The sequence below is a fragment of the Xiphophorus hellerii genome, chromosome 1 (genome assembly GCF_003331165.1).
Source record: "Xiphophorus hellerii strain 12219 chromosome 1, Xiphophorus_hellerii-4.1, whole genome shotgun sequence".
NCBI classification, from domain to species: Eukaryota; Metazoa; Chordata; class Actinopteri; order Cyprinodontiformes; family Poeciliidae; genus Xiphophorus; species Xiphophorus hellerii.
The window spans coordinates 17,668,355-17,687,738 of NC_045672.1; the positions used below are offsets into that span (position 1 = coordinate 17,668,355).

At 37.6% G+C, this 19,384-nt stretch overlaps 1 protein-coding gene across 2 annotated transcripts in view; it reads left to right on the forward strand.

Annotated features, from left to right (window-relative positions):
- Positions 1 to 8,487: 8,487 nt before the first annotated feature.
- camkvl (CaM kinase-like vesicle-associated, like) overlaps positions 8,488 to 19,384 on the forward strand; it is a 51,412-nt gene continuing 40,515 nt past the window's right edge. Inside the window, exon 1 of one of the 2 annotated variants that reach the window (XM_032565821.1) lies at positions 8,488 to 8,711. The gene's annotated coding sequence lies outside the window, so the exon portion shown is untranslated. The remainder of the gene's footprint in view (positions 8,712 to 19,384) is intronic. The other variant, XM_032565829.1, reaches the window with a different exon arrangement.

The following is a 19,384-nucleotide window of genomic DNA, read 5'->3' on the forward strand; positions in this document are numbered from 1 at the left end:
AAATGAGCAATCAAGAAGCAATCACTCAGAAAATGTAAAGCACAAACATAAAGATAAAACATTTGAAAGACGCAGAGCACTTCATCTGAACAGATTTTGTTGAAATGTTTACAAACCTGTTGGTTTAATCTTGGTGAATTAAACTATTGTTGTTACCACATCAGACATGCAGTGAAAAAATGAGTCCTTCTGGATGTGCAATCTCTCACGTTTAGAAAAAAATATTATTTGCACTGCTGTTTTTCTACTTAATGTCATCTAAGTTCTCCAACTCTTCTCTGCTTTTCTCCTCTGTTAAGATTTGAAAGTACTGTGTCTGTTCAGCGTCTTTTATGCAAACCTTAATCCATCTTGGCTGCCCCACTAAACTTCAGTCTATGATATCCTCCCAGACATTATGTCAGCTGACGGCAGGTGTGTGCGTGCGCACATGAATGTTCATTTTCACATGTTGTACTATTTGGTGCACAGACGGGAGGAGGTGTCATGCTTATCTAAATTTGAGTTCCAGCAGGTTCAGATGGCGGTCAGTAAACTAGTACATATGCCAGCCAGAACTGATCAGTGAAACTGGTTCCTTGGGTTTCTGGAAACTGAACAAATCCAGATTTTAATAAAAATGATTTTTTTTCTAAACTTGTGACACATTTTAAGTCGACGTTGCTTAAAAAAATGAAGCGATAAGACAGTTATAATGAGGAAATAAAATAATATAAGTTTTTCATCAAGAAGTCAGTCGCAAATTAAGTCAATAATATTAAATCAGTTTGTGAAAATCAAGCATCTTTGCTGTTAATCTAGCTTATGTTGGGACAATACTCACATGAATAAGTCCCACCTGAGAAAAAGGATGTCGCTGCCTGTCAAGCTAATCTAGATAGTTTTAGATAAACTCAAATTACAGCCTGAAAACATTGCTGATAGAACACATGGCTTTATTATATTACATTTCCTTCAAATAGCTTATTTTTATAGGTAAATGAGGAAAGAATGGACAAACAATGAGTGATTTCATGAATAATAAGCAGTGTTTTCTCCAGTATAGTTTTAAAGACTGCAGGTGCATGCACATAATATGAGGGCTTAATTTTAATTAACTACAACTTTATTATCAATATGAAGAATGAGCTAATATGTACAAACACTACAGTGAATAAGTTGATCATGCAAATCTTATGACTTTCACAATTTATCTGTTTTTTCTTCTATTTTTTTTGACCTGGTCTTACGGATGGTTTGTTTTTGCTCTACATTTCCGACGATGGGTCAGAACTATGTAACAAAGCTATCAGATGAAAACAATAAACTGGGTCATAAACAGTTCAACAATTATCTTCCTTGACACACATTTGAAGGTTTTTCATCATTTGGGTGACAAGAGGTTTATGAAAAAACAAAACCAACAATGATAAAAGTTATGTATGTCCTTAGGCAGCTAGAGTGCCTATGCACAATGCTTGAAGAAAATAAGACATCCATCCATCCATCCATCCATTTTCTAACACCTTTAACCCTTGTGGGGTAGGGAGGGGTGCTGGTGCCTATCTTCAGCTAACGTTCTGGGCGAGAGACGGGGCACACCCTGGACAGGTCACCAGTCTGTGAAAATAAGACATATTAATAACATTTGTTTTATTTGTTTTACTGTTTTTGATTTTAAAATGATTGAGATGCTATTCTAATCTTTCTGGATTAGTAAAGAAAAAAGAGAGAAGAAATCAGGTAAACTCTGTTTCCATACATATCATAAAAATCTTAGAGTGATATCAACAACAGGATATCACTCTTCAATTTTGTCCTCCATCTGTTAAGAAATAATTTAAAATAACTGCCCACATCTAAATGGCTTCCCTATAACAGTTAGTTGTCTTTTCCACCATTAGCACATTTAGCAGTGCATATATGAGATTGATTGACAGTGCTAAGACACTTCCCCTGGGTCTGATTGGTTGTTTTTGATCTGGACGACTTGGGTGTGATGCATTTCTTCAGATGGCAATAGTAGCTCAGGAGATGGAGAAGCTCGATTTTTTTCCACAAATTAGCTGTCTTATATTATACTGTCAAAACACAGTGACACTTTTAACAAATATGTAAAAAAAAAAGAAAAGCATATTTGAAAAGGGGAAAGCATGCATTAAATGTCCGTGGGCTGAGAATCAAACCCAGAGGACTGTGGCCTCTGTGTGTGGTGCACGTGTGCTACCACTGAGCCACGTGGAGTCAGTGCAACTGTGCTGTGAAGAGGGCAGGTTATCTGATTGCCCCCCTGCCCACCCCTTTTGTTTTCTCTTTGTTACATCAGTGACACCTGCAATGGGATGTCTGAGGCTCCAGTTGTTTGGCTGTTGCAGATCATATGAGTAACTCTGCACGCTAAGATAATGCCCTGAAACTGGGTCAGACAGATAGAGGGACACTTTCTGTTTGGTGGAGGCATGCCCTGACCATGCCCTAAAGTCCACAAGTTTTCAGGGTAAGGTACATATGAGTTTTACTTATTGTCCAGATAATTTTGGTCTCTGGTCTCTGATCAAGCCATCTTCTTTCATATATTTGCTGTGTGTAGGGATAGGTGGCATCAAAAGTTGCACTATGAAGACTAACAATAGAAGGCATATTAATATAAATAACTACCTAAATAAGTAAATAATCTTCTCAGCTCATAAACACCCATCAACTCATTTTCTATCCCAATGTATAAGAAATCTGATGCACGTTATAATTAAGACTGTTGCTTTGTTTTGTTTTGTTTTTTTGTTTTTTTTTTAACTTTTATCGAGCTTTTACAAGCCTGTTGTTTAATCTGACCACTAGATGGCAGACAAAACCAATCTCCTGTTTCCTCCTCAACCAGGATGAAAATATAGAAAAGATTGATCTTTATGAGTTTAACAAATCAGTACAAGCTTCCTCCTTGGGAAGATGTGAAATGTGAGTGTGTTATGTACTGTAACTATTGTTATTTTTTAACCTTTATTTATTTACCTTTTAATGATGAGTGCCTTAGAGGATTATTTGCAAAATATTCTGACTGTGACTTAGAACCGGTTCTGAAGACAGATTGAAGTATTTGTGATATTTTCAAATGATGGCAATCAGACTGTTACACTTAAACAGCAGACATTTTTGAACATGTCATTCTGCTTCCTTGATCTTACAGGTAATAGGTGCTTCAAAGTCCTCTTTGCATAATTTAAAATAGCTTTGAAATGGATGATGCATTTGACAGTGTGTGCTTAACTCAAAAAGCTTAGTTCAGTGACAGTGTTTATTTGCTTTGGAATATTTCTAGTTTCAACAATTTGCCTCCCTGATAGACCTTCTTACATCTGTTTCGATTACACTAAATTCAATAGGCAGCATCTCACAAATCACATCAATCAAAAGCACTGTAGAAAATCAAACAGTTGATTGTTTTGAGTATTCCCTTGTTTTTTGCTCACTGAAAACACAAGGACAATCCTTTAAAGGTTGGGAGTGGGAGATATTTCTGGTGCCATTTTTAGGGGACTTTGACACATCGCAGGAGGAAGAGGGAATAGTTTGACCCAAATCATCACAGATGTCCTTGAAGATAGTCACTTATTAATAACATCAGGAATCTGGAGGCCACCTCTAGTCCTCGTTCCAACTCTCCTCCCTTGCCTGCAAGGCTCCAATCCAGTATGATGTCCTAAGTTTTATCCTTTTTTGGTCTGTGTGCACCTTCACTTGCACTCGCACGTAACCACAAGGCCCCCACAGGGCCTCAAAATCAATCTTGCAGTGCTTAAAATAATCAACCTAGTTGAGGGAGAGGGCTTACCAGTGACATGTACAGTAGAGGAGTATTCCTTCTCTACTTTAACTTTAATCTTATTCTCTAATTTTAATATCTGAAAGGCCAGCCTTTTTTTTTTTGGCTTTGTTTGATTTGCAGAATCCTAAAAACACATTTCAGAGTCACTGATTTACCTCAAATTAACGAGATCTACTGGAGACATTTTATGTTGTACTCATGGAAGTACAAGTTGAATCAGATACAGCTCCATGCAAAATATTTACGGCAATCCATTTACACATTTCGTTATATTACAAGCACAAACATTTGTGCATTTTATTTATACGTTGTGCAATATGCAGAGTTGGTACACAATTGTGGAGCAGAAAGAATAGGATGAATTGTTTTCTAATGTTCTTCACAACAAAAACGGGAAAATGTAGTGTGCATTTGTCAATAACTACCTTTTGGTTCAATTACAGTGGTCAGTCTTTTAGGACATAAATCTACCAGCTTTGCACACCTGAAGACTGAAAATACCACAAATTCTAATGTACAGTAAAAAGTTTGTTCTTTATTTGGAAAAATGCGAGACATAAATATGCTTCCACTTGTCATCGTTTGAAGCACTTTGGAGTGATCTGTTGCTGAAATGTGCACAAATAAACTTGGCTTGACTTGATCTAGATCACTTCATTAGTCATTCACTGCTTTGCTTGTCTATCACATAAGATTGTAAAGAAATACACTGATTTGTGGTGATAAAACTTCTAAATGTTAATTGGATAATAATACCTCTGCAAGTGAATTTAAACATGGCTGTAAAATTGCTTATTTACTAAAAAATAAATAAATAAGAATGGAAATAAAAGGTGTACTTTGAACATAATTGGTGACCTCAGTCTCACTGAGATGTGAACCTAAGGAAGTTGGAAAAATGTGATCGATCTCCCAAGACAAGAATAGCATCTTGATGCTGGCCTGTGGTCATCGGTGAGACTGTCTCCTTCTTCCTGGATTGGGTAATTAACTGCACCATTCTCTGAGATGCATCAGGCTGACGATCTTCAAACAATCCCTATTTCTGTCTGTTACAACCTTTAGCTAATGAGCTCTCCTGCCATTTCATTTAGGGAGGACACAGAGAAGAGAGGACTGGGAAAAAAACAAAAAAAAAACAACTCCTACAAAACAAGCCAGATTAAATCTAAAAGGCAAGTGAGCTCAAAGAAATGACTGAAATCACACTTTTTGATATTATTTCAACTTATTCTAATGTATGCTGATTTTTAGACAGCAACGGGTTTTAAAAGATTTGCAAATTTGTCCCAAACCAATACAGAAGTCAAGGAGGCTGTGCCCGCCCTACATTGAAACTCAAATATAGCTGCACGAATTGAGGGCAGCACTGAAATGTTGCATTAAGCATGTGGGAGAAATCCTTCTGTTTTATTCATTGCAAGATGTTGGACTGTGTAAACTGTTCTCAGATAGAACAGACAGTAACTGTGCGAGTGGTTAGTACTTTGCATAAATCTAATTTTTATTAGTATTGAAAAGAAATGTTTATATTAATCTGTCAGATGGAATAAACCATCATCTAGATCGCTGTTTTTTGGGGGGGGGTTTTGCTTGTTTTCTTTTGCCATGGCTGTCAGAGGAGGAGTAAAGTAATTACAACCCGTCTCTGACTCACACTGGCCGAAAGCCCAACATGGAGGGTTTGCAGAGAACTACAAATAGAGAAGAAGAAGCAGGAAAACACAACAAACAAAAAATAGACAAATGTTAGAGATGATAACGAAGGCGCAACATAATTAAAAAAATAAATCCTAAGCTGGAACGGTGGAGTGGGATTGTGGTGTGTGACAGATAGATGGAGGAGAGGAAAGGCTGGATGAAAGGGTGAGGAGCGAGCAGGAATGGCAGAGGGAGAGGAGGAGGGTGAGCTTCCGATGAAAGGAAGTGGGAGACATTCCAATAAAACACATAGGGAGTGAGTGCATCTGTGTATGGGTGTGCTTTCAGTCCCTCCTTTGTGAGCAACAGTGTGGCAAGGGAGTGCAATAATCACAACCCCAGTAGCATTGTATTACTGAGTACCAAGATTAAAGTTGCTCAGTGTATAAATCTAAGTTAAGTCTGCAGTGAGCCATTATACCATTATTACGACAGCATAGCTAAATTAAGGCCAATAAACAAGCAACGTATGAGATGGGAATTCATATACATGGGAGTGTGCTCTAGTTAGAAGGTAAATATTAAGATAAATCAGTTACTTTTTGAAGTTTGGAATACAATTTTGATTTCCATCTCATAGGTTAGGGTGAAATGTGCACCAGAAGGAGAGGAAAATAAAAGCAAAAGGAATGAAGCTAAAACTGACAGAGTCTGGAGAGAAAGGAGGAAAAAAAACAAAGTGACACTGTGACTGAAGGACAGCCAGAGCTCTGAGCTCTCTGTCTAGATGGCTCCCGGCCTTGAAGGCTGCCAGCGTCGAATGGCACATTTGGCAGCTGTACGTTTGCTTGGATTTCTTAGAGCTATAATGCATCTTGCTTTAAACCCATCCACTTTACTACCTTTTTGTTATTTAGCTGCCTAATTTGGCTGACCTCCTCGTTTTTGTCTGACCATCAGTCCATAATGTAACTCTGGAGTCTCCCTCAGATTTGCTGCACTCATTGAGGTGAAGGTGAGTGTTTAATGCAGCAAATACGATGACTCACAGTGATGATTTAACTCTCCCCTGATATACCTTTTACTTTAACGGTTCTTAGGAACCAGTGAGATCTCCAGTGGACAGTGAGTTGCTTGGTGGTGGTTCGGCTGATATTTGTGGCCAGCACTGATTAAGCTTCCCTTCTCTTCTCAGTTCTGGACAGGCGTTAGTATCTTCTCCCTCTGGAAGAATGTCAGCAACAGTGGGTTTTGCAATGACAATCAGAGACACCTCTCTTTTTAGGGAATCTGTAATTCAAAGAATTCTTCTGCAGAATTAAGAATAAGCCAGGGCAAAGGTTTATTCCTACAGCTGGAAATAGACATTGGGTGTGCAGACAGTAGATTATTTTGGATCCAGGATTTATGATAAGAACTAGGATTCCTTTTGCCAGCAATGAAAGTATCACTCATGGGCGACAGGTTGCAAGGCAGGACGATTTCCTTCAATGGCTCCTCTTTGTTCTCATGATGTAAAACTCTTCCTCTTCCTACCAAAAGCAAGTGGGATAAGCAATTCAAACAACAGCCTCCTTGCTCCCTGTAGTTAAATCTTTCATGGCTGGAGGCCCAATAACGTAGTTCATTAAAGTGTTTTTTGATTTTCATTTTTGATTTTTGGGTGGGGCAGCAAATTTATGAGGGTGACCTTTGTCCCTCCTGGGCCCCTTTCTGGTGGCACCATTCTATTAAGACTTGCTTTGGTCTAAAATGTTCTGTTGTCTAGCTGAATTTTCTCTGCTTAGCCAACCTGCAGTAATGAGAGCTTTTTCAATCTTACTGCAACACTTTGTTTACAGGAATGTTTGTTCACAATGACCTCGAATCCCTAACTAAACAAAAATCCAACCACATTTCTTTTGTCAACCCAAGGTTTCTTGCAGCTTTTCAGGTGATATTTTCCTCATCTCTCCTCTTCTGACCCTATCTGTCAAACCACACAGCCGTCTCCGTGCAACTGTATTTTCAGCAAATACAAGTGGCCACATATTTGAAGGTCTCTGGTGAATATCTGTGGAGAATGGCTGCGAGCACCTGGACAAAAAGGCAAAACTGTAAAGTGTGACAGAATGTGCACGATTGTGTGCCAGTCTGAGTGCGCACCTGAAGGCTGCTAAAACAGAAAAGTAATATAAATTGGTAGCTTCTGCATGAAACTGAGCAAGGAAACCAACTTTCCCACTCACATGCACACAGACAGACACACACAGAGAGAACAGCACAGAGGCAAATAGAAACCCAGTATTTAGTTCCTGCGTCACCACAGTGGCCATCTGTCAGCATGAAGGCCTTGCGTATGGATCGACTGAATTAAAACTCACACACGGAGATGCCACGCTGCGTCTAGATACAATAATTGTTCAATTCACCGAAGAAGTCTCTCACCCCGCTGACCTTTTCTGTGTTGCAACTTGGTTGGATTAACTTAAAACATAAAGCACCGGATAATCTGGCGGTCTGAACAGTTCTTTGTCGTATCCCTTCATCTGTTTCTCTCTTCTTCTTGTCTTTTTGTCCCTCTCTCCATCTCCATCTCCATCTCCATCTCCATCTCTATCTCTACCCACGTGAAACTGTCTGTTTGTCTGAATCTGCCAAAGGCTGATGTCATTGTCCACCAGTGTGCTACCATGTGTGGGATGAAATGAATGCCGAGGTATAATCCCACGGTTTAATCCCGACCACTGCTGCACCAACCGGACAGCCCAAGAAACAATCATGACAGTGAGAGGCAGGTTTTTATTTTTTGGGGAGAGGGGGTTGGTAAAATATTGTAAAAAGAATGAAGCATGGAAGGTTTCTGAGGAGAATATTTCTTGTTGCCTTTATGAGACTTTTGTTTTTTTTTAAAAAAAAGGCTCATTTTACTCAAAAATGCCCCCTCCTGCTGGGAAGAGAGTGAGATGGAGGGAAAGAGACGGAGAGATTAAAGATTATTTATTTCTCATGGGTGGGAGACAGTGAGGGAGAGAGAGTGAGTGAGTGGGAGGGAGGGCGGCAGTCAGAAGCACGCAAACTAATTTTCACCGATGAGCAGACAGTCGTGCCAGAGTGGGAGCTGCGCTCAGTTCACCTCTCCGGCGCTGCAGGTCTATTAACAAAGAGACCTTATTAGTAACATCTTTTTTTTATTTTGCGAGCGCTTGTTGCCACGGCGGACCGGAGTTTCCTTTTGGGGATAAAGAGACTGCACACCTGCACTTCTCCTAAGCAACGACAACTTTAGGTAAGCCAATGCAGCGAAGTTGAAATCTGTTTAATTATTTTCTGCACGCACGGCCTTTTTGCAAAAACAGTAAGGAGTCAAAACAAAATAAAACATTAAATTAAAAAAAATTTTAAAAAGCAAACAATCCAGGATCAAGAGATTTTCTTCTGAAGAGCTGCTCAACCAGCACACGTAAAATAGCTGCAGTGTAAATCTCCAAATGAAAACAACTGGAAAGTGCCAATAGTTTGATATTTCTATTATTAACCCAATGTAAAATCAAAGCCAGTACAGCATGACAGTTGCTTCAGCTGTTGTTTTTCTTTCTTTTTTTTTGGCTGTTGCAAAGTGTTAAAAGCCTGACAGATGACTGTCCATATTTGGCATTTTACTGTTAGGAATCCTGCTGCTCTTACATTTTACTCTTAAGGAATCTCAACAATAGTCTCTTTCTCTGGCCAGATTGAACATTTGTTTTGGTACTTACATTCATTCACTTATTCATTCTTTGTTCTTCAAATGTTCTTCACTTTTAAAAGCACTTAAAGTTATAGTAGATCCATTTGTAGTCTTATGTAATGATTCCACTTCAAGGCGTCTTTAAGAAAAAGCAAAAGAAGGTTCTTATTCTTTCTGGAAAAGTTTATTTATTTCATTCAGTTCAAATGAGAAACACATAAGTTACAAATTTATGTCATAAAATGATTTATTTCCAATTTTTATTCTGTCATAGATAATTATGGCTTACAATTAACAAAAACCAGGAAATCTACTTTTTTTTAAAAAAAATACTTGAGTACATGATAGATTAAAATTATATTTCTACTTGAGATATCTTATGGTTTACAGACAGAGTTACCTTCCAAAAGGTGTGCAAGTCTCTTGACAAGACGCTTGACTCAAACATAATTTGGATACAGCAAATTATTTTTGCTGCAATTAACTTATTCTACTACTTCAAATGAATTACTGAAGAAAGAAAATCTTTCAATGTTTTAATACATTGAAATGCATCTGGTGTATTGAAGCTGTTTCCATCTTAAACTGCAGTTAATTATTTATTAACTTCCCATTAACAGAACAGATGCAATGCAATGTGTTTTTTGTTCCATTCTGGTCCATCTTCTGCTTCAAGTTCTTTCTGAAATCAAGGTCAATGTCGAAGGGATTAAGAAACATTATATATATTACATTCCGAGAAACAGGCTGCAGAAATTATTGAGATTAACTCCCTGGTGCTTAATGCAGCTGTTAAAGCAACAAATCTCTAGGAGGCAGATATCAGAATAAAGATACAAGTTTATTAAAACAATTGCAATTGGAGAAAGGTTATTTAACACACAGCGGTCAACAGCACACATGAGTGTCAAAGAATCTCTCTGACTGTGTCGCCTGGGCAGCCTCCTTTTATACAGAGTCAAACACGTAGCCAATGGCGGGAGCATCAACCACACAAAAGAAGGAAAAAAACATAAGTACGGACAGTTTCTTCTTGACAATAGGGCACAGGTGACACACAGGTCACCCAGTGGAAACATCTGCAGGTTCGAGACGTTGACACCTTAACCGCAGTATACTCCTACATTTACTGACCTTTTGTTGTATGCGGTTTACTTGCAGAACCAACAGTTTGTTCTTGGATAGCTAAGCAGGACAAAAACCCCTATCTGTTTGTCCTTCCGTTCAACTCAGAAGTCGCGCATCCGCGCAGCTCAGAGCGTAGCTCAGAGGCCTCATTTAACGGCAGCTGCTGAGTGGGCTAGATTGTGATCAGAAGGTTTCCTGTTAAAACAGTCCCTATAGAACAGACAACTGTCACCCTTAACTGCAGTCAGTGTCAGAAGCTGTGACCTTTAACATACTTAACGCATACTGAAATAAGAATATTGAGTAATAGGATTAAATGAATAAAACAATCAATAGTAAAGAAATAATAGTAAGGTAATCAATAAACACAAATAATAAAAGTAATCAAGTAAAAGTAATTAATAATAATAATAAAAGTATTCAAAACCTTTATGAAAATAATAGTCATTAACAATTTACTTCAACACAGCTTTACTAGAAGAGGTGCCAGAGAGGTATCAATTGAATAATTAAACTTATCAGAACTGATAAACTGCTTCTATTAAAGCTATAATGGTGATATTACATCATATTTTATTTTTGCAATGAAAGCAGAATACAGCCCCTTTTGGCCTCATTAAACTTGCTTTTATATGAAAGAGGAGAAAAAGAGAAAGCATCAGAGTAAATCTGGTTGAAGCTACAAAAGAACTACACCTTTGAGACAATGTAAGAGGTTGCTGAGCAAGAAAATCAAATAAAGATGCATGACGAAAACATGGTTAGCATGTTTTGTAAATTCAAATGTGTGTTTCTATTCTATTTCTAGTCAGTTTACCTGTTGAATCCAATGTAACAAGATGCAAATAACCTCCTATCAAACCTTGACGTTGAAAACTTATTCTGTGCCTCTGCTTTTCTATATATGTATCTATCATCCATTCATCCATCTTTCAAAAACACCAGTATTTAAGATGCAACTTAAAATTAGACATTCTTCTTGGTGCTTTGCTTCTCAAACACAGAATATCTACATTTCCTGAATCAACTGTTACACATAACGTTAACTACAATAAGGTAAATTTGCATTAAAAAATTAGAAATATCTGTAGTCACAGATCATTCTTCATGCCAGTGCACACATTAAGGAAAGAGACTGAGTTGGGAGATTATAATGGAAAATTACAACTGAGTAACCTACTAGTCAGATGCATTTAGAGTAATATTAAAAAGTCAAATCATCTTACATTGGGATAACAACTATGACATAATATTATTGTAAGATGTTTAGGACTGGTCATGTGCAATTTATGTAATATCTATCAGTCTATCAGTTTGCCTGCCAGTCGGTCTGTTTACGTTTAAAGCCCTTTTTTAGCCACTGCTTATAGAAGACCAGGCATCTAAAGGACAAAAAGATTACTCTTTTATACCTTGTGATCGAATCTCCATTTTTAGTTTCACCAGTTTCATAACCAAGAAAGTAAAACACAGTGCACATAACCTAAAGTTTATATAATATTTTATTTTAAATATGTGTCAGGCGTTATGCAGTAACCAGATTGATATTATTAGAAGACTAAAGATGGAGATTCTGTCATAACATGCTGATTTTCAGGTGACACTTAAATATTATAGAAACTTTTGCAGGTACTAATGTTGAAACAGATCTTTCAGTTTGCAGATTTATTACAAAAGGTAATGGACACATGGACCATTTTAAAATATTATTCTAAGTGAGTTCCTTACCTAGTCCTGATTTTAAGCCAATGTTAATTTTATGACTAAACACAAAGCTTATTTGGAGTTAAACGCAAATTTAATAGGTTTACTTGATAAGCTCCTATGACATTGTCCAGTTGCCAATATAAAAATATGCAAGATATAAGATCAAATTTTTCCATTTTTACAGTGTAAAATTATGAAAATGCCATAGAAAGTGCACATCCTGCAAAATGGAAATACTTCACATTGTGAAAAAGATGGGCAGTCATGGTGCGGAAACTAAAGGAGCGCCACCTATCGCTAACACTCGGTAACACTAGTTGAACTTTGTAGTCAAGCCACAAAAAGTGTTACCGCAGCACGAAGGGAAACTAATAAACCAGCAAATGTTGATATTATTTCGGCCAAAGTCTATGTATTAATTAATAAAGTAATAAATACATTATATGGATGACAACATAACTGTAATAATAAGTATTTTTTACCTTCAAAATTATTAACTGTTGACCTCTACTTTGAATTAAATCATGTTATGCATTTTTGTTTTACATTTAAATCAATAATCATGACAAAGTGGTGTTTTTACTAAAGGTTGTCATACCGTGAAGATCTCATTCCACCCTATGTCCTTGTGCTACTACATCCAGCCGTTCAGATTTTGGTGTCTCTTTGATATATTACATGTTTCATCACAAAATAAGTTTCAAATCATCTGTGTGCAAACAGGTGTAACGTGTTTAAATGGCATGGCAAGGCATGGTATGATAAATGGAAATAATAGAGTCAATAATCGTTGTTTTATTCTTGTGTAACTGTTTTCTAATGTCATTGCGCTGCCGAGACCCGGGCTTGCTACAGTCTGCAACCAACACGTTCGCAGTTAAAGTGATTTACCATCACAGCAGCCAGCACAGGTTACAGATGGCTGTAGCAGATTAGGAGGTGCTTCTATTCATCAGCATGACTTTTTGAAACATCTGTGTAATGTGACGCAGTGTTTGCTCAGTGTCCCCACATTTGGTGGCCTACAATGATCTTAATGTAGAACAGATAGCACAGAGGAAACACTTTTATCTTCTTCTTTTTTTAAAACAATTTGTCAGTGTGTGAGGCAAAACTAGTTTAGCTGGACAAGAAATGCCAACACATAACAGCCAGAATATGCCTTTTTTCACACACACACCCCCCCCCACACACACACACACACGCACACGCACGCACAAACACACCCCCACACACACACACACACGCCCGCACACATGCCACAGTTATATAACAACAAGCTTCTGGACAAAGTGCACACACAGCATATGTTTTTGTTTTCTTTTTTCCTCATAACTGAGCTTGGTGCCAGAGGTATCTCATGTCCTGCCCTCCTTGCTCATCTGCTGCCTTCCTGCACCCAGCCACACTCAAGTCAGCTGCTCCCTCAATCCTCCAGCTGAGCCCCGTGTCATTTACAGTCCTCCTAATGTTATTCTTTTTTTCTATCCATCCATTTTTCTGTTTGCCCATGCATCTATTTCTTTACCTGGGTAAAGAAGGTGGTGTGGTGTACTCAAGATACTGATGTGGTGATGCTTCAGGACTAAAACCCCTGCAGGCTGGACTTTGGTTGAACAGTGAAGATATTATTGCAGACTGCAGCCTAAGTCAGCACAACTGAATCATGAGGAAATCTTGGCTCGACCATAGAGAAGTCCGGCCAATCTCCCGACAGTGTCCCCTTCTAGGGCTCTGACCAACATATACTGTATTTCCCAACGTAAACGTATTGACACATACATATGTTTTATATTTACATCTTCGTCAGGTCTTGACCTGTATTCCATGCATCCCAAAAAGTGCTCTTGTGTGTTCAGACATCACAGTAGCCAGTTAACTGGCTGGCCAGCAGGCTACTATCGAGCTAATGATGTAAATGTATAACGGATTTTCTAAACGTTATATATAGGAAATCATCCTATTTCACCATACTTCATTATTGATGACTGGACTATGTATTCGGATTTTCTTTCTCGTTTTTTATTCTATATTTGTATAGAAAACCATGCTCTCCATGTCTGGCTCTGACTCAGATTTTGTTTGGCTCTCCCTCTGCCATGTGTTACGTGGTCACTGGCATTCTAAGGTCCAGTTTATGCTTCCAAGTGTTTTGAATGTTTGAATGACCATGCACTCTTTTTGTTAAACCACTTTGTCCAGTCTGCTGTAGACTGAACAGACCCATGATTAGGTACCAACACTTTGCTTGTTTCATGTTGGAGCCAATTTTACGTTGAGAACTGCCTTAATTAGCTATAGCACAGAGTCAACCAAGCGATGGGAACATTCCTCAGATACCCATGAATGTTTTTTTTCTACTATGTTCTTGTCCAGTTTTGATGAGGTTCTGTTACTGTTTTTGTGTGGTTTTTGTGTGGTGTTCTGCTGCTGTAGCTCGTCTATTATAAGATTTGATGTGTTCTGCAATGAAAGCTCCAATCTGGTACACATTGGTTGCAATGAGTGTTTTTTGAGTTTCTGTTAGCTTTTTATCATGCTAAACCGATACTTTGACAAAGGATTTTCATTCACACTGTGGCTGTGGCTCAATGGACATTCTCTCTTTTTTGACCTTTTTGAGATGGGTGTGCAGGATAATTCCAGAAGATCAGCAGATTAAGAAATACTTAGTCCAGTTTGCCAGAAACAATCATGACATGTTCATAGTCACTTGTATCCTTGTTCTTTCCCATGCTGATGCTTGGATTGAAATTGCTTGGACCGCTCCACCTTTTCTATTTTGAATAGAGAGTTGACAAATCAGTTCATTATAGCTGTTTGATTTGGCTGAAGTGTAAACAAGAGAAAGTATCTAAGTAGGACACTATGATGCAGTTGACCTAAAAATAGTATGAATGTGAGCACAAGGATGTCAACAAATCTCCCTGGCTTCCACATACAAACATGCATCCTTTACATATTTTACACCTTTACATCTTTGTCTCCTGCCAGCATTGAGATTGTTTCAATTTACTTTCCCAATTCTCACACATGCCCTTCTTGTTATTAATATTTATAGAATGTACATGAATATCAGACAGAATTTGATAATAGCTGGTATCATTTTGTGTGTGTGATGGCTCAGAAAATAATAAGGGATGTCACATTTTTACTGAGATTCAAATCATCAGTATCAGCATTGCAAATGAAAGTGGTTATGCTGGGGACTGCTAATGGTCTGCATTTCTAAAGGAAAACATCCATGAAGCTCACTTTTAGACTTGTTGACCACTCAGAGCACTTTACATTACACGCCACATCCAGACATTCAGACATCACGTCTTGGTCTATTAAATCAGTTTTTCTCAGAAGCGTACTTAAATGTTGTCAGTTAGCTTCTCATAGAAGCTCAATGATGGAGTTGAATTGTAAATAAAAAAAAAACAGTAATTATACTTTGAGCATAACAATAGATTGTGCTGGTGTATGTCTTTGCCCTTTTAGCCATTATCCTTAACCTCTTTGTAAAAACAGTTATTTTGTGTTCAGAATAATCAGCATGTAGTTATTTTCCATTAAAGTTAAGTATTCATGAATTGGAGACAAATATAATTCTAAAAAATCTAATCTCCCATAATTGAATTTAGTTGTAAATGTTTCCATATTTCAAATAATTCTGGTCCAAGTAACTCCTTAGGTCTGTTGACTCTTATGATGTTTGACTCATAATTAAAACTAAATATGTATGAGGGTCATCTTGGATGTAAATATTTTTATTAGTTGCAGAAATATAATACTATCACCTCATATTGGTTGCAGTAGTGGATATGACATATCTGTGAAATGGACATAGATGCCCTTACAAAATGTTCAGCAGTAAGGGGCTCTGTTTTGTTTCAAAGACATTGGGTACTGTAAAAGTATGAACAGTACAAGACTGGGTGGACACTCATTTGAACCAAGCTCTCTTGCTCTAGGATTTCTAGGTTTATTTTCTGCTTGATGGACTACCATATCAATTTTATTTTTATTCTGCTTTTTGATGGGCATAAAGATGGGCCTCAGTGACAGTAGATAACTTGCTGAGATGAAAATGCAAGGGGCTTGAAGATTAAAGCTGTTCAGCAAAATCTTTAACTGGCTGTTTTATTGCATATGTTGAAGGACAAATTACTAGAGCTGCACGACCAGAAACCAGAATCTGTTCTTATGTATGATGCTCACAATTTTTCATCTTACTTAATTATACATACATACATACTTGCATACAGTACTTACATGACAAAGTGTCCCATACCTTGTATGTGAACTTTGGAGCAGCTGCATGACAGTGTCCCAAGTGGAAACCTATCTCCACTTGTCGTATTTACAGGGAAAGTAGTGGATTTTCTCCATGTAAGCGTTTTTGTCTTCTTCAGACGTTGTAGCGTTGACAGCTTCTGATATGTTACAGCTCTTTTGGCACAAGTCCAAAGCATTCTTCATCTTCAGCTAACTTTAACTGAAAACTTGAAATGTTTTCTAATGTATTCGCTATTGTCAATTTTTTCCACTGCATCTTGTTCTGATTCAGAATTTGAATGATTGGTGTCACCTTCAGCCTCTGTGGAGAAGTTCTGCTATGGCGATGCTCTATGACAGCCACTGTTCAATACTTGAGTAACAATTTCAGCTTTGTTCAATAACAGAAACCTAATCAGGAAGTACATATTAATGTAGACATGCTTTGCAGAGATTATTGGCTGAAGCTAACAAAAACAGTGATGTGAGTAGCTATTCAAAGAGGGAATGTTAACCACCTTTGCATTTCCCCACTCTTCACTTCAAACTATATTTTCACTATTTTTTAAGACATTTGTGTTTTTTTCTTTGTTGTCTCTGTTCCCTAATGACCTGTTCCTATTTTTCCCATGGCACATTACATACATTACACAACTCTGGGCTATAATCACAGATAAAGGTTAAGGACATAATATAATTGTGCATAGTTGTTTATTTCCTTTATTTTTTGATGGAATAAAAACTGTTACATCTATATTAACAAAGGCCTAGCACATAGAAAAGCTTGAAAAGTAAATCTCTATAATTCATTATCAGTTATTAGTTTTTGAACTAATAACAAAGTGCTTAGATGACTATCAACCATTACAGCAATCTGCAAGTCATTTCGTTATTAAGAGCTGCAGAAGTACAAGTTGCAGTTACTTCTGGATTCCTTAGGAAATATTCCACACTTTCTAATTTTATTTTTACTACACATGAACCAAATCAATCACAGCAACACTGCCAAAACACAAACAGCTGAACTTTTATTTATTTTGCTACCGTAGTGCAAGAAATTGTTGACAAATTATGAAACTATAGAACTGAAAACGCTCAAACTGGCATGTAAACCAATACAAGCAGTAACACAGCAGGAAGAGAAATTAAACTCATGAAATCTTCATAAAGTCACTGGCCCACGGTGAAATGGTTCTGCACAAATCATTACATGCTCATTGGTGTGAGCCAGGATAAATTCAACAATTTACGGCAATTTAAAGTGAGCTGTGCTGGGCAGTGTTGTGGCAAAAAGCTAGTCTTCCTCCAGCATTTCCATGCAAACAAATGTTTTATTTAGAAGAGAAAATAATTACGGAAAAGAAAGGTCACAATGTGTTGTTTATAAAAAAAATTTAAAAACCCACTAACAATGCAAGGATATTTCTGAACAGAAATAATGCTAATGCCTCAGAACAGTTTGAATAAAATCTAAATGCAGAAGAGGAAGAAGGATATTGGTTCAAAAAATTGTATTATTTACTTAACAAGCTTACAAAACTTAAAGAAAAATACACAAAGAACCCAAAGATTAGGAGACACACTGGAGCTGAAAATAAATAATAATAAATAATAAATAACTGTGAAAAACAAAAGTTAAGACAAAGGAATTTTAGAAATAAGGAAAACCAAAATCATAAAAGACTATGACAATTTCCACTTTGTTTAAAGTGGAACAAAGACTGTGTTCCACACAGTCTGCAAACGTTTCAATAACACGGTCAGTTTTGGGCTGTATGCTCAAAGGTATTCTTATCTCACATATTCATTTTGTATTCATTTCACTTTTGGTAATGGCTCCTTATCTCATCTACAAACAAGAGAGCATAGCCATTGTCTGCTCTCTTTGACTCAATGAGGTTTGACCTGAGCTCAAAAGTCTGAAAAAGTGGAATACTGACAAAAAGGCAAAAGACTCTTCCAATGCAAGGATCTCAGAGTCCTCTTTATCATTAATGTATAAGAAAATTGTTTTATGCACTTTGCTGTAAGATGCTTAATTAAGCAGCATTCAAGACATTGAAAATACATCTGTGGGGAGAGGGCGTAAATTACTAATGAGCTATCCCATCCCCAGGGTCTCCCTGTGTTATAGAAAAGAGAGGGAAGACACAAAAGAAAAAGGAGATAGAAAGAAAAGACAGATCAGAGGCAGAGGAGGAAGGAGGGAGAAAGAGTTCTTCATTAAAATGGCATTCATCACCACTCCTTGTGTCTTTGCCCACATCTACGAATTATTTTCTCCTTTTTTATACCTTCCTAAAAAAATTCTTCCTTTTTACAACTCTTGGTTCCATCTCCTCCTTTCGTCTTTGGGTATCTCTCACCTCCTTGTGTCTCAGTTGTGCCCTTCTCTCCCACTTCTTATTTATCTCTGTCATTAGACAGCTGCAGTGGCCTTTTGAAGCAGACAGGGAAGAGAATGAAGCAAGAATGGCTGTTTTTTCTTCTTCTTCTTCCTTCAAACAGCCCTCTGGAGGCCAAACAGCCCAGTCCTGACATACACAGCCTGGCCTAATTTTATACGCAAGTCTCCTCACCTGTTAGTTGGGGCATTTCCTCATAGCTACGCAGACACAACAGAGCCAAATTGTGGTACAGTTAGCTTGAAGTTTCATTGAGTTCAGCAGAAAAGTGCCTTAAGTGGGCTAGAATCTGGGCCAGCACACAAAAGCTAGGTTACAGATCAGGAAAATGACATAAAGGGCACAACTGAAACTGACAAAAATCCTCATACGTTACTGCATGTAATAGTTCTACTGACGAAAGATGAGATGAAGAAAGAAAAAAAAACAGGAGCAAAAATATAATTAAGCATAAACTCCATGGCAAGAATCTGCCACTTATTGCTTCCCTGTTATATATATCATCAGGACTCATCGGTTGTTCTTTCTCCACCAGCCCCAGTTGCATTACTCCTTATATAACACCCCAAGCTGTTGTTAAAGATGGAGCCCACAAGCTACTGCTTCATCACTCCTTCAACTGTGGCTCTCCTTCCGATTATAACCATGGCTGCCAAAGGTTCCACCTATCAACTACTGCTAGCCTTTACCCCTGAACAGCCATACTTAGACAGCTGCAGCGCGATACTT